The 12,938-nt window shown below is 52.0% G+C and overlaps 1 pseudogene; it reads left to right on the plus strand.

The window, feature by feature from the left end:
- Positions 1-1,460: 1,460 nt before the first annotated feature.
- LOC130474220 (uncharacterized protein K02A2.6-like) lies at positions 1,461-4,273 on the plus strand (annotated as a pseudogene).
- The last annotated feature ends 8,665 nt before the right edge of the window (positions 4,274-12,938 follow it).

Raw genomic sequence — 12,938 nt, forward strand, 5'->3', positions numbered from 1 at the left:
TTTCTTATGAAGAGAAGGGCGAATCTGTCAGGGCCTATATTAAGCTGCAAGCCGCGTTACTCTGACATTTATGTCATTATGCAAATGAATTGAAATTTGTCTCCCAGGACACTATGCATAAGGCTTATCTACTTCTTATAGTTGTGTCCCATCTCCCCACTCCCCACTATTTCCAAAGAAGGAGTTCCACTCATCACAACAGTCATGTGAGGCAGGCTAAGAGAGCTCACCCAGTGAGAGGGGAATTTGAACACATGCCTCTCTGCTTCTAGTCTGACACTACATAACCACTGCACTCCACTGGCTGGATGTCACTGGGGGCAGGGGGCCTTCAGATATTCCTACTGTTATGTATGTACATAGTTGGGTGGATCTGCAGGAGGAACCTTAGGAGCTTGAGTTCCTGATGAAGGCTCCTAAGCCTGCATGCCCTATTGGCCACCGCCGGCCATCGCGGGCGAATGCTATTGGCCCTAAGCCTGGACATGCCATTGGTACTCCGGGGTATTTCCCCCCTATCACGGATCAGGGGTCGTGGCCGCAGGTGACCAGGGGGACATATAAGCAGGGCCAGGTCGTTCTGTTTGGAGCTCAGTTCTGTTCATTGCTGAAATCAATAAAGCTGCATTGTTGTTGGAACTCCGTCTCGACCTCGTGTGTCCTCCCCACGTGGACTTAACAGTGGCAACGAAGGCTGGTAGGCAGTCCGGCTTGCTACCGAAATCACTCTCGCTGGAATCTCCTGTGACTTCGCAGTGCCCAGTAGGCAATCCGGCTTGCCTTGCTGAATTCACTCGACACACCTGAATTCACACTTCGCTGAAATGGCCACCTGGGGTTCGCTGGAAGAATTCAACCCCGCCGTCCCTAGCGACTGGGAGAGCTACGCAGACCGCGTTACCTGCTTCCTCAATGCCAATGACATTGATGACGAGGAAAAGATGCGGTACACGTTCCTCAGTGTAGGCGGGGCCAAAACATTCCAGCTTGCTCAATCCCTGCTGGCACCCGCTAAGGTGATCGAGGCGCCATTTAAGGACCTAATGGCCGCTCTGGGCAACCATTTTACCTCCAAGCTCACGCTCCTTGCTCACCGTCGGCCATTCTACTTTCGGGACCAGGAGCCGGGGGAATCCGCCGCAGCGTTCCTCGCCACCTTTGGCCAGTTGGCCCGGTTCTGTGAGTTCAAGGACCTCGACGACACCCTCCTCGACAGGTTCGTTTTCGGCCTCCAGAGTGAGAAAGTGCGGTGCCGTCTTATCGCCAGGAGTGGCGTCACCCTCACCACGGCCGTCGAGGAGGCCACGGCGGCAGAAGCGACGCCCGCCACCGGCCGAGGGAGCAGCCGGGGCTCCGCAGCCCCGCCGCCAGCATCCGTCCACTACGAGAGCGCCAGCGACGAAGACTTCATGGACAAGGCTCACAAGTTGTCCTCCCGATCGCACCATTCGTAGGGCCCCATGGCTCGCCTGTGCGCCAGCTGTGGCAACCACCATGATCGCCGGACCTGCCGATTCCGCGACGCCTCCTGCCGTGGTTGCAGCCGAGTTGGCCACATCATGAAGGTCTGCCGCTCGGTGAGGAAAGGCCGGCCGGAGGGCCCGGCCAGAAAGAATGGCACCGCGCAGCCCATCCACGACCTCGCTTCCGACGAGCCCTCCTCGCCCTACCGCACCCGCCGCGAGGTCAAACTGCACAGCATCCACGTGCACAAAGTCGCCGGCGTGGACAAGATTTCCATCTCCATCCTGATTGAGGGCGCCCCCTGCGACATGGAGATTGACTTGGGCTCTGCCCTCTCTCTCATGTTCTGGGGTGCCGCGCCACCCTGCCCGAACTGCAGCCGGCCGGCGTCCTCATCTCTGACTACCAGCGCCACCGGGTGCCGGTCCGGGGCATCGCTCACGTGCAGGTGCAGTTCCAGCAGCATTCCAGCCTCCTCCGCCTCGTCGTGGTCGACGGCCCCCGCACCACCCTTCTGGGTTTGGAATGGTTCCAGGCCCTGGGACTCTATATCGGGGGCATTCACCGCACTTCCCTCTCCGCCATTGACGCCGTCTGGTCAGAGTTTGAGGACGATTGGAGGGGCCCGCTGGGCTTCTACAAGGGGCCGCCAGTTTGCCTGCACATTGACCCCACCGCCACCCCCATCCGCCTCAAGCCTCGCCGGGTCCCCTTCGCCCTGAAGGACAAGATCGATGCCTAGCTGGACCGTCTCATCGCCCAGGGCGTCCTGGTGCCTGTCCCCAATGCACAGAGGGGGAAACCCCGATTGTGACGCTGCTCAAGCCTAATGGGGACGTCCGCATCTGCGCAGACTACAAATGCACCCTCAACAAGGCGTTGCGGTCCCATGCCTACCCGGTGCCCGTGGTCAGCCACCTCCTTGCATCCCTCGCCAGGGGCCTGGTGTTTGCCAAGCTGGACCTCGCACAGGCATACCAGCAGCTGCCTGTGGACGCTGAGTCGGCCGTGGCTCAGACTATCGTCACGCACCGGGGCGCCTTCCATGTGCCGAGGTTGCAGTTCGGGGTCAGTACGGCCCTGGGCATCTTCCAGAACTTGATGGAAGACCTCCTCAAGGGCCTGCAGGGCGTTGTCCCTTACTTTGACGACGTCCTGATTGCCGCCGGCTCCGAGAGTGAGCTCATGGAGCGCGTCCGCGGGGTGCTCTGCAAATTCCGGGATGCGGGGCTCACGGTGAAGCAGGAAAAATGCCAACTGGGCAGGTGGAGTTCCTGGGGTACTTGGTCGACTCCGACGGAATTCACCCCACCCCGGACAAAATCAAGGCCATCCACAGCGTGCCCCCGCCGCGGAACAAGCAGGAACTCCAATCGTTCCTCGGACTCTTGAACTTTTACCATGCCTTTGTGCCCAACAAGGCATCGGTTGCGGAGCCCCTTCACCGGCTCCTCGACAGGGCGACCCCCTGGTCCTGGGGCATGTCGCAGCAAAAGGCATTTGAGGCCACCAAGGGTCTCCTGTCCTCTTCCAGCCTCCTCATCCATTTCGACAAGCGACTACCGGTGGTCTTAACGTGCGATGCCTCACCCTATGGCATAGGCACTGTCCTGAACCACCGCCTACCTGACAGGCGGGAGGCCCCAGTCACCTTTTATTCCCACACCTTGACCACGGCAGAGAGGAACTACGCCCAAATAGACCGGGAAGCCCTTGCACTTGTCGCCAGAGTGAAGAAGTTACATGATTACGTTTATGGCCGGCCATTCGACATCATTACCGACCACAAGCCGCTGCTTGGACTCTTCCTGCCTGACCGGCAGACACCCCAAATCCTTTCGCCTCGTATGCTCCGGTGGTCCATCTTCTTGAACGCGTACGAGTTCCACCTCCTCCACCGTTCTGGGAAGTCTATCGGCAATGCTGACGCCCTCAGCCGCCTGCCCCTCCAGGACTCCGACCCGCCCCCGGCGTCCGATGTCCTGCTCCTCGAGTCACTGCCTGAACCGCCCGTACAGGTCGCTGATGTCGCGGTGCACTCAGCTAAAGATCGGACCCTGGCCCGCATTCTGAACTGGGTGGGGAAGGGGTGGCCTGCAGCCCAGCCGGGCAGGGAATTTGCGCGTTCGCCATCCGGCAACATGAACTCTCCCTGAACAAGGGCTGCCTTCTCTGGGGGAGCCGCGTCGTGGTCCCAGCCAAACTCCGGACCCGAGTCCTGGAAGCCTTGCACGCCTGCCACCCAGGGATCATCAGGATGAAAGCCCTGGCCAGGAACTACGTCTGGTGGCCGGGCATTGATGCCATGGTGGAAGAATGGGTCAAGCGCTGCCAGCCCTGTCAGGAGTCGCGACCGGAAATGCCGAGCGCACCAACCAAACACTGGGAATCTACATGCATGCCCTGGTCCCGCATACACATAGACTTTGCGGGGCTGTTCCAGGGCAAGACATTCCTCATTGTTGTAGACTCGTATTCTAAGTGGCTGGAGTTTGTGGCTGTTTCTTCCATGACCTCCCGGGTGGTCATCCGGGTGCTGATCCAGCGCTTCACGACGCACGGCCTGCCGGACACTGTGGTCTTGGACAACGGGGCCCAATTCACATTGGCGGAATTCAAGGAATGCATTACAAAAAACTTGATTTGGCACGTGACCTCCGCTCCTTTCCACCCTGCCACCAACGGCCAGGCAGAGCGGATGGTACGGATGACTAAGGACACGCTGAGCCACCTCGGCCATGGCGACTGGGACACACACCTATTCTCTGTTGGTTCCTATTCAACCAACACACCACCCCTAACTCCGTGACCAGCAGGAGTCCCGCTGAGATACTAATGGGCCGATGGCCAAAGACCCTGCTCGACAGACTTCACCCCGACCACGCACCAGCGTACCCGAGCCACAAGGAGTCCAGGAACACCCCAAGGGTCATAGAGCCAGACAATCCTGTCCACGCCTGGAACTACGGGGCAGGACCTGCCTGGATCCCGGCCACGGTCCAGGAAGCCACCGGCCCGGTGTCTTACCAGGTCGCCACTCCGGACGGTCGCATCTTACGGCGGCACATTGACCAGCTGCGCCGCCACCCGAGTGATGCGCCGGACGTAGAAACCCACACTGTGGCTCCAGAGCGGCCACCGCCCAGCGACCTGACTGCCGGAGCAACGGAAGACGAGCATCCACCGGCGACAGGCGCCAAGGACGAGGCCTCCGCAGCAAACACCGCGGAAGCCACTGTCCCCACGAGGGGGACAGCACCCAATCCAACACCTGTTCCAGCACCCCGCCGTTCTTAAAGAGCACAAACAAGACCTAAACACCTCGAGGACTTTGTGTGTTCCAGCATTGTCTGGACTTAGGGGGGAGGGGTGTTATGTATGTACATAGTTGGGTGGATCTGCAGGAGAAACCTTAGGAGCTTGAGTCCCTGATGAAGGCTCCTAAGCCTGCATGCCCTATTGGCCACCGCCGGCCATCGCGGGTGAATGCTATTGGCCCTAAGCCTGGACATGCCATTGGTACTCCGGGGTTGTTTCCCCCTATCACGGATCAGGGGGGGCGTGGCCGTGGGTGACCAGGGGGACATATAAGCAGGGCCAGGTCATTCTGTTTGGAGTTCAGTTCTGTTCATTGCTGAAATCAATAAAGCTGCGTTGTTGTTGGAACTCCGTCTTGATCTCATGTGTCCTCCCCATGTGGACTTAACACCTACCATAACCAGAAAAATTAATTTTTGAGGCCCTGGGATCTCTTTACTGTAACCGGCCCCAGAAATAGCCAAAATTCAGCATATGCTCAGATGTTAACAGCCAAACACAAAAAACACACCACACCTTTCAAAAGCACAAGCTTTCTTGAAAATCCCCATCTTCCTGGCTTCCTCTTCTGACAGAATGCTAGTAAAGATTATTCCTCTTTATCTTTACAACACCCCTGTGAAGCAAGCTAGTCTGAGAGAAAGTTTGTGGAAGCCAAAGGGGATGGGTTGTTAAAAAAAAAAAAAAAAGGATTCCCTAGCTATAAATATTTTCTTCCAGAAAAAGCTCTGAGAGATAAGTGAAGATTTGAACCCAGGTTTTATAGCTGGTTGAAGATTTGAACCCAGATCTCCTGGGTTCAAGGCCAACGTTCTCTCTGCTGTCTTGGTTCCCCTTTGGCTTTTTCTTTCCTTTGCCCTATTTGCTCCTGTTCTCTGCCTCTCACTGTTCCAGCTTTACCCCCAGATAACCATGAGCCTGGGTCATTTTTTATGCCCTCTGAAACTCTGTCTGCTGAACCAGCGTCTCAAAGGCCATTGCTGAAAAACAAGAGAATCTGGGTTGAAGGGCTAGCATGCATCCGCACCATAAAACCCTGGATTTCTTTAGGTGCAAAGCCCCCTTCTTCCCCTTTACATAAGGCAGGGATTCAGGATCTTTCCCGCCTCTTGCCAGAGACTCAAATCCTTTCCTTTGTTCTCTGTTTGACCCCCAGTTCCCTCATGATGGGTCACATGTCCCATGGAGCGCTCGAGCTTTGCACGGATTACCGGGGAAGCACGTTGCCATCAAAAGTTGCCTCTCGTGTTCTGGGGGGCTCTTCCCTCAGAAACAAGACCCCATAGTTTTGTTCTTGACAAAGCAACAAGGCATGGAAAAACCAATATGGCGGATTTACCTGGGCAGGTCCAAATCCTTCCTTCAACGAGGAAATGGAAGCAACGGAGACATCTGGCTGCTTATCGAATAAAGATGGAGACATTCCTTTTGCACAAAAGGAAACAGCCACCTAAAGATGACCGGGGTGGGAATGAGGGAACCGCTGCCTCTTCTGCGAGTGCTTCAGCCCCGGAAAGGATGATCCCTTAGACACACCTGGATTTCTGGTCAATCCGGAGATCCTACGGACAAAGAGTTTGGTGAGAGAATGAGAAATCCATGAACGGATCTCTCATGTTTTTGTAAATGGTAAAAAACAGCAATGTGAGTGAGAATCAGATTGGGGTACAGTGCTGAGGGGAGGAGGATTAACCTCCCCCCTGTACTGTTTCCCCAGTTTCCAATATGGTAGCTGATGGCTTCCCCCTAAGGAGCCTCCCCTCTCCAATGTCACCTGCTCAGTCCAATTTTTCAATTTTCAATGTTCAATACCTTTATTAGCATACCATCAAGCAGTCGATCAAATAAAACCAACCCTCTAAACATCATTTAACCTCTTAACAATTTCATTTAAAAATTTAGCCACAGATTCAATAGTCTCAGAATCTCGGGAGGATAACAACAATTTGATCTTAATATCATCAGCTTGGTCTACATGATTTGAGAGAAAGGGATCTAAAAGGACCGCACGAATTTCACAATAAAATGGACAATTTGGTCAATATCCTGCTCAGTCCAATTTAGGACTCCCTATGGCAGATTGTAATTTTTTAAAAAGTGAGGTGTGATCATGGATCTCCCACTCTCTCTGGCCCTTAGGCTTAAAAAAAAGAGACTGACAAATTCATGATGGCCATGATAAAACAGTCATGACAGCAAAATAGAGCCTCCAACTTCAAAAGCAGTCTACCTCTGAGTATTAGGTGCCAGGGACAAACAAAGGGAGAGTCCTGCGGCCTTCTTGTCCTACTCATCTAACTCTGGAAACAGAACTCCAGACCAGAAAGACCTTTTTGGGGTCGATCTCAGCTTGAGGGTTGTGAACTTCCTTACCAGACCTTGTCCCTGTGCCTTTAAAGGCACCAGGCTGTGGAGACAGTAGCTGGTGATCATGTTTTCCTTTGTTTCATTTGCTGATTTTGTCCATCAAGCTGCTGTTAAAAGGCACAAAAGCAGACCAAGTTGCTGCTGTTTTTTAAGAGTAGGTCCATTTGCAACCCTATAGCCCTGACCCTCTCCCGCTCCTCTGCCAGAAGAGTCGTCTTCTCCCTCACCTGAGTCAATCTTGAATCAAAAAGTGTGAGGCAAGAACCTCCACCAGTTTCAACCTCTTTCCTCTCCTCCTCCATTCCTACCCGGCATTGCCTGCTGCCACTTTTACAGATAGGTTGGGCCCCCATGTTAGTTATCCCCCACGAGCAAAACCATTATTAATTTTATTGCCCTTTTAAAAAACTAGTTTCTCCCTTCATTTCCCTCTTTTGTTATCTAAGCCTGCCAAGACCCCAGGGCACAGCTAAGGCTAAGAGTATGTCCATGGAACCAGCTTTTAAGAAAAAGTTTGATTTTATTTTAAACTGTGGATGAACCAACTATGGCTTTAAGCAAGTCACTCACCACCTCTGTCTGTAAAATGGGATCATATATGGAGGCAGCAGATGTTAGATTATTATCCCAGCCAGTGATTCTGTCTCCTTCAACATATCATATGCTTCTGTTTCCATTCAAGAGCCCAGGAGATTTTACTTCATTCATAGTTGCATTGTATTGTGTGTGTTGCGGTCTTAATTTATTATTTATTTATTCAAGACATTTATTAACTGCCTTTCTTGCTTATGGAGCTCAAGGTGGCTTACAATGTAGATAAAATACATAAAATAAGAGACGTAAAAAAACATAAAACCCAAAATTTAAAATCACAGTTTAGGACTGCTAAAACTTAACCAAATGCAGTCCTAGAATATGAGAGGAAGGACAAGAAGGGTTGCATCAATGTTTGGCTCTTGTGGATCTTTCTTACATGCCCAGGGAATGCTGATCACCACTTTGGGGTCAAGAAGCAATTTTCCTCCAGGCCAGATTGGCCAGGAATCCCAGAGGGTTTCCCCCCATCTTCTGGACATGGGGTGTGGTCACTGGGGGGGGGGAGGTAGTTGTGAATTTCCTGTATTGTGCAGGGGGTTGTACTAGATGACACTGGTGGTCCCTTCCAACTCTATGATTCGATGATTCTAATTAAAACCATCTTCAACTGCCTCCTAAAGATCAAAAGTGAGGAGGCCAGACATACCTCCCTGGGGAGGTTGTTCCATAACTGTGGGCTGCCACCGAAAAGGCCCTCTCTTGTGAACCCACCAAACCAGCTTCTTTGATTGATGGGACAATCAGGAGGACCTCTCCCTGTGATTTTAATTCCTGGGCAGGGACACATGAGAGAAGACGGCCCCTCAGATATCGTGGTCCCAAGCCATGCAGGGATTTAAAGGTCAAAACCAACATCTTGAATTGAGCTCAAGGGTGGATTGGTAGCCTGCAATTAATTCATATTTTACTCCTAAGAATGAAGGTGGATTGGTGCAAGAGGGTTAAAATATCACCCATATACTCTGTGTGTGTGTGCGCACGTGCGTGTGTGTGTGTGCATGCGCAAGCGGAGGGGGAAAGCCATAAAGTTCAGGGAGGTGAAGTCAGCTGCCACATGCTAAGTACACAACATGTGCTTGGCTTTGCAAACCAACCCAATATTTGATGGACAGACTTCCAGTGTCAGGTTCTTCAGCCAACCTAGGCAATTCCCACAAAGTCACTCGCTCAGACTGTCAGGTCAGAAGCAGGTAAACTTTATTGTAGAAGCAACAGGTACAGCTAAGGCAACGTGCAGGTTCAAAGATGCTAATGATGAGCCCAACTACAATGCCTAACTTAAAGCATGATTACATCGCAGGTGCAGTTTCAAACAGGCCTGGGAAAGGAATAGATAACGGTGCCTGGCAGGAAAGGAGGGAGAGGTAACCTAAACACAGTATGGCTCGTTAGCCGCTCAAGGCCAAGGCAAAAGGCAGGGGGAATAGGGAGTGGGAACAGCAAAGCAAATATGCAAACACTGGCCTAACTCATGTCAAGAGCCTGACCGCTTGTATGGGCCAGCCCAAGCATGGCTAGTAAAGGAACCAGGGAACCTTCAGTGAAGAATCAAAAGACAACCTCTGACATTCTGCCTCCCTTAAGACCCCCCTCCCCCATCCGAGTTCGGTTGAGGCTTCAGCGGGTAGGCGCAGTGAAATTCATGAACCAGCCGAGGAGCCGCAACATGTGAGGCTGCCACCCACTCATCATGGGCCGGTCCCAGATGTTTCCACCGAACTAAATAAAACAACTTTCCTCTTTTCAGTTTGGAATCGAGAATTCTTGAAACTTCCAGATGTACCTCCCCCCCCCCCACCACGGTAGGCACTTCCGGCTCAGGCTCCGGATGGAAGTGGGGGGCCGCTGTATAGGGTTTGAGAAGACTGATATGAAACACTGGGTGCACCCCCCTAAGTGCTTTCGGAAGCGCTAACTCTACAGTGACTTCATTGATCACCCTAGTGATAAGGTAGGGACCTACATACTTCTCACTAAGTTTCTTACTGGGACGTAAGGACCGCAGATTTTTTGTGGACAGATACATTTGATCCCCCACCTTGAGATCCCATCCTGGTGAATGATGCTTATCTGCTTGCTCCTTATATTTATTTTTCGCTCGTTCCAAAGTTTTCTGGAGCCAAGGCCAGGTGGTTTGTACTAGGTGTACCCAGTCTTTGATTTCCCCTGCACCCTCCACCTCTGGGGTAAAAGCTGTGTTCCCTAAAGGTCCAAACTCTCTGCCATATACCACCCGAAAGGGGCTAAGCCCTGTTGACGAATGGGGAGCATTATTGTAAGCCTATTCAGCGAAGGGCAACAAATCAACCCAATCGTCTTGGTGGTAATTCACATAGCACCGTAAATAACATTCGACCACAGCATTGACTCTTTCCGTTTGTCCATCCATTTGAGGGTGGTAAGCTAAAGACAACCCTTGTTCCACCCCCATTAACTTCAAGAAGGCTTTCCAAAATTTTGCTACAAATTGTGGCCCCCTGTCGGAAATTACCTTACATGGGAAAGAATGATATTTCATCACGTGTGTAACGAACATGCCTGCCAACTTTTGGGCAGAAGGCAAACCTGAACAAGGAACAAGATGGACTTGCTTGGAAAATAATCCGTTATCACCCACAATACTGTTTTCCCCCGACTGGGAGGAAGGTCTGTAATAGTCCATTGCAATGACTTCCCAGGGAACAGATGGAACTTCCAAAGGTTTGAGGAGTCCCGGGGGCTTCCCCATGAGTCTTTTCGAGGTTGCACAGGTGGGACAGCTGTGCACAAATAGATCCACATCCGCCCTCATCCCCGGCCACCAAAACTGACGCTGCAGCAAATGCAAAGATTTGACAAACCCAAAATGTCCTGCTGTTTTAGCCCCATGAACCATCTCCAATACGTCCTTCCTAACAGTTTCAGGAACATAGAGTTGTTTGCCATGGAACCACAGGTCCCCTTGGCGAGTGAGGGCTTGAGGGAGGGTCTGGCCTCCTTCCTCCTGGAGTGCGGCTTCGCTCAGTTTCGTCCGGAAAGCTTCCGGGAGCCCGCTGGTCACGGCAGAATCCTGTGCCCGGCTTTGAGCCCGGGTAGTCACGGCCAACCCCGAAACCGCCCCCTGCTGCTCAGGGGTAAAGAGGGAATCTACCGGACGATCGATATGACCACGGCACTGGGGAAGCCGAGACAATGCGTCAGCCAAAGAATTGTCTTTCCCTGGAACATGTTTTAGGACAAACCAAAACTTAGCAAAGAATTGCGCCCAACGAACTTGCTTTGCTGACAGCTTTCGAGAGCCTTTAAGCGCCTCTAGATTTTTGTGGTCAGTCCAGACTTCAAAGGGCACCTCAACCCCTTCCAGGAAATGTCTCCAGACCGTGAGAGCATGTTTCACCGCGGCCTCCTCTTTTCCCCAAATAGCCCAGTTGATTTCGGCTTGAGAAAACTTCTTTGAGAAATAAGCGCACGGCTTTAAATGGCCACTCGCATCTTTTTGCAAAAGGCCCCCCCCCATAGCAAAATCGGAAGCGTCCACTTGTACAATAAACGGTTTTTCACAGTCTGGATGCTGTAGCACTGGCTCTGACGTGAACAACTGTTTGAGCATATCAAATGGCCGTTGGCATTCGTGAGACCACTGAAGCCGGGCGGACGGCAAAGTGGCTGCGGGCCCTTTTCCTTTCGTTCATAGCAGGGAAGTAAGGGGCAAAGCTACTTGGGCAAAATCATGAATGAAATTCCAATAAAAATTAGCAAACCCGAGAAATTACTGCTTACGTGTAGTGGGGGCCTCCCATTCCACTACTGCGCGAACCTTTTTGGGATCCATCTCAAGCCCTTGTTGCGACACAATATAACCTAAAAAGGTTATAGACGGCTGATGGAAGTCGCACTTGGACACCTTCACATACAGTTTATGAGCTCGCAACCGTTTTAAAACTTCTTTGACTAGAGCCACGTGTTCATCCATAGTTTTCGTGTAAATTAAAATGTCATCCAAATAAACAATCACTGTTTGGAAAACAAATCATGTAACACCTCATTAATCATTTGCATGAACACACTAGGAGCCCCCGTTAATCCGAATGGCATTACTAAGTACTCAAACATTCCAAAGCAACTAGAGAAGGCAGTTTTATGTTCGTCCCCTTCCCTAATCCTGATGCGATGGTAAGCTTCCACCAAGTCCAGTTTAGTAAAAATCCGGCCTTCCTTCAATTGAGCGAGCAGGTCTGGAATGAGAGGAAGGGGGTAAGCATTAGACTGCGTGACCGCATTGAGTCTGTGGAAATCAATACAGAGTCGTAAATCACCAGTCTTTTCCTTCACAAAGAAAGCGGGTGCTGAGTAAGGCACTTTGGAAGGACGGATGAACCCCCTTGCCAAATTAGTGTCCAAATAGTCCCTCAATACAGCCTTTTCCTTAGGACTCATAGGTAAATTTTCCCTTTAGAAAGGTTGCCTTCCCCCACCACTCCAATAGCGCAGTCAGTATCCTGGTGGGGGGGGGGTAACTCATCACATTCGCGAACATCAAACACATCAGCAAATGGAATATATTCTTTAGGAAGCTGAGGCGGTGGGGGTTTTACTGATGGCTGCTCTAACAATGCAGCCGCTTGCTCTCTGAAGACCATCTCTCGTCTATGCCAGTCACACTGAGCTTGTGAGAAGGTTAGAGTGTGTTCTTTCCAATCTATGATGGGACTGTGACCCAGTAGCCAGTTCATGCCCAAAACAATAGGGGCTTGTATGGGAGCTATCGTAAAGTGGAGCTGTTCCCAATGTTCTCCCACTCCCAAGGCTACTCGTGCCGTCCTATGTGTAACCGGGCCGCCTCTGAAGTCACTACCATCCATCTGGGAGAATTTAATGGGCTTGGGTAATTTGACTCGTTTCACCCTTAACGCCCGGGCTGTCTCTTCGTTCATTAAGGTCTGAGCACAGCCCGAATCGACTAGCGCTGCCACTTGCAACATTGGGCCCCCTCCGGGTAATGCAAGGGCAACCTCAACGTATACATTGTCCTTCTGCTCGCTTACCATTACTGGAGCTCCCTGCTCACGGTCCGGGACGGTCTGCCGAGGAGCCCCCGTTACGGCAGACCGACGGCGTTTTTTGCCGACAGGACCCACTCCTTGCCATCACTGGAGGAGGGGGAATCCGGATTTGTAATCCGCGGCTCCGATGAGCCGGATGCGGGTTTTGTA

The sequence above is a fragment of the Euleptes europaea genome, chromosome 3 (genome assembly GCF_029931775.1).
Source record: "Euleptes europaea isolate rEulEur1 chromosome 3, rEulEur1.hap1, whole genome shotgun sequence".
In the NCBI taxonomy this organism is placed as follows: domain Eukaryota; kingdom Metazoa; phylum Chordata; class Lepidosauria; order Squamata; family Sphaerodactylidae; genus Euleptes; species Euleptes europaea.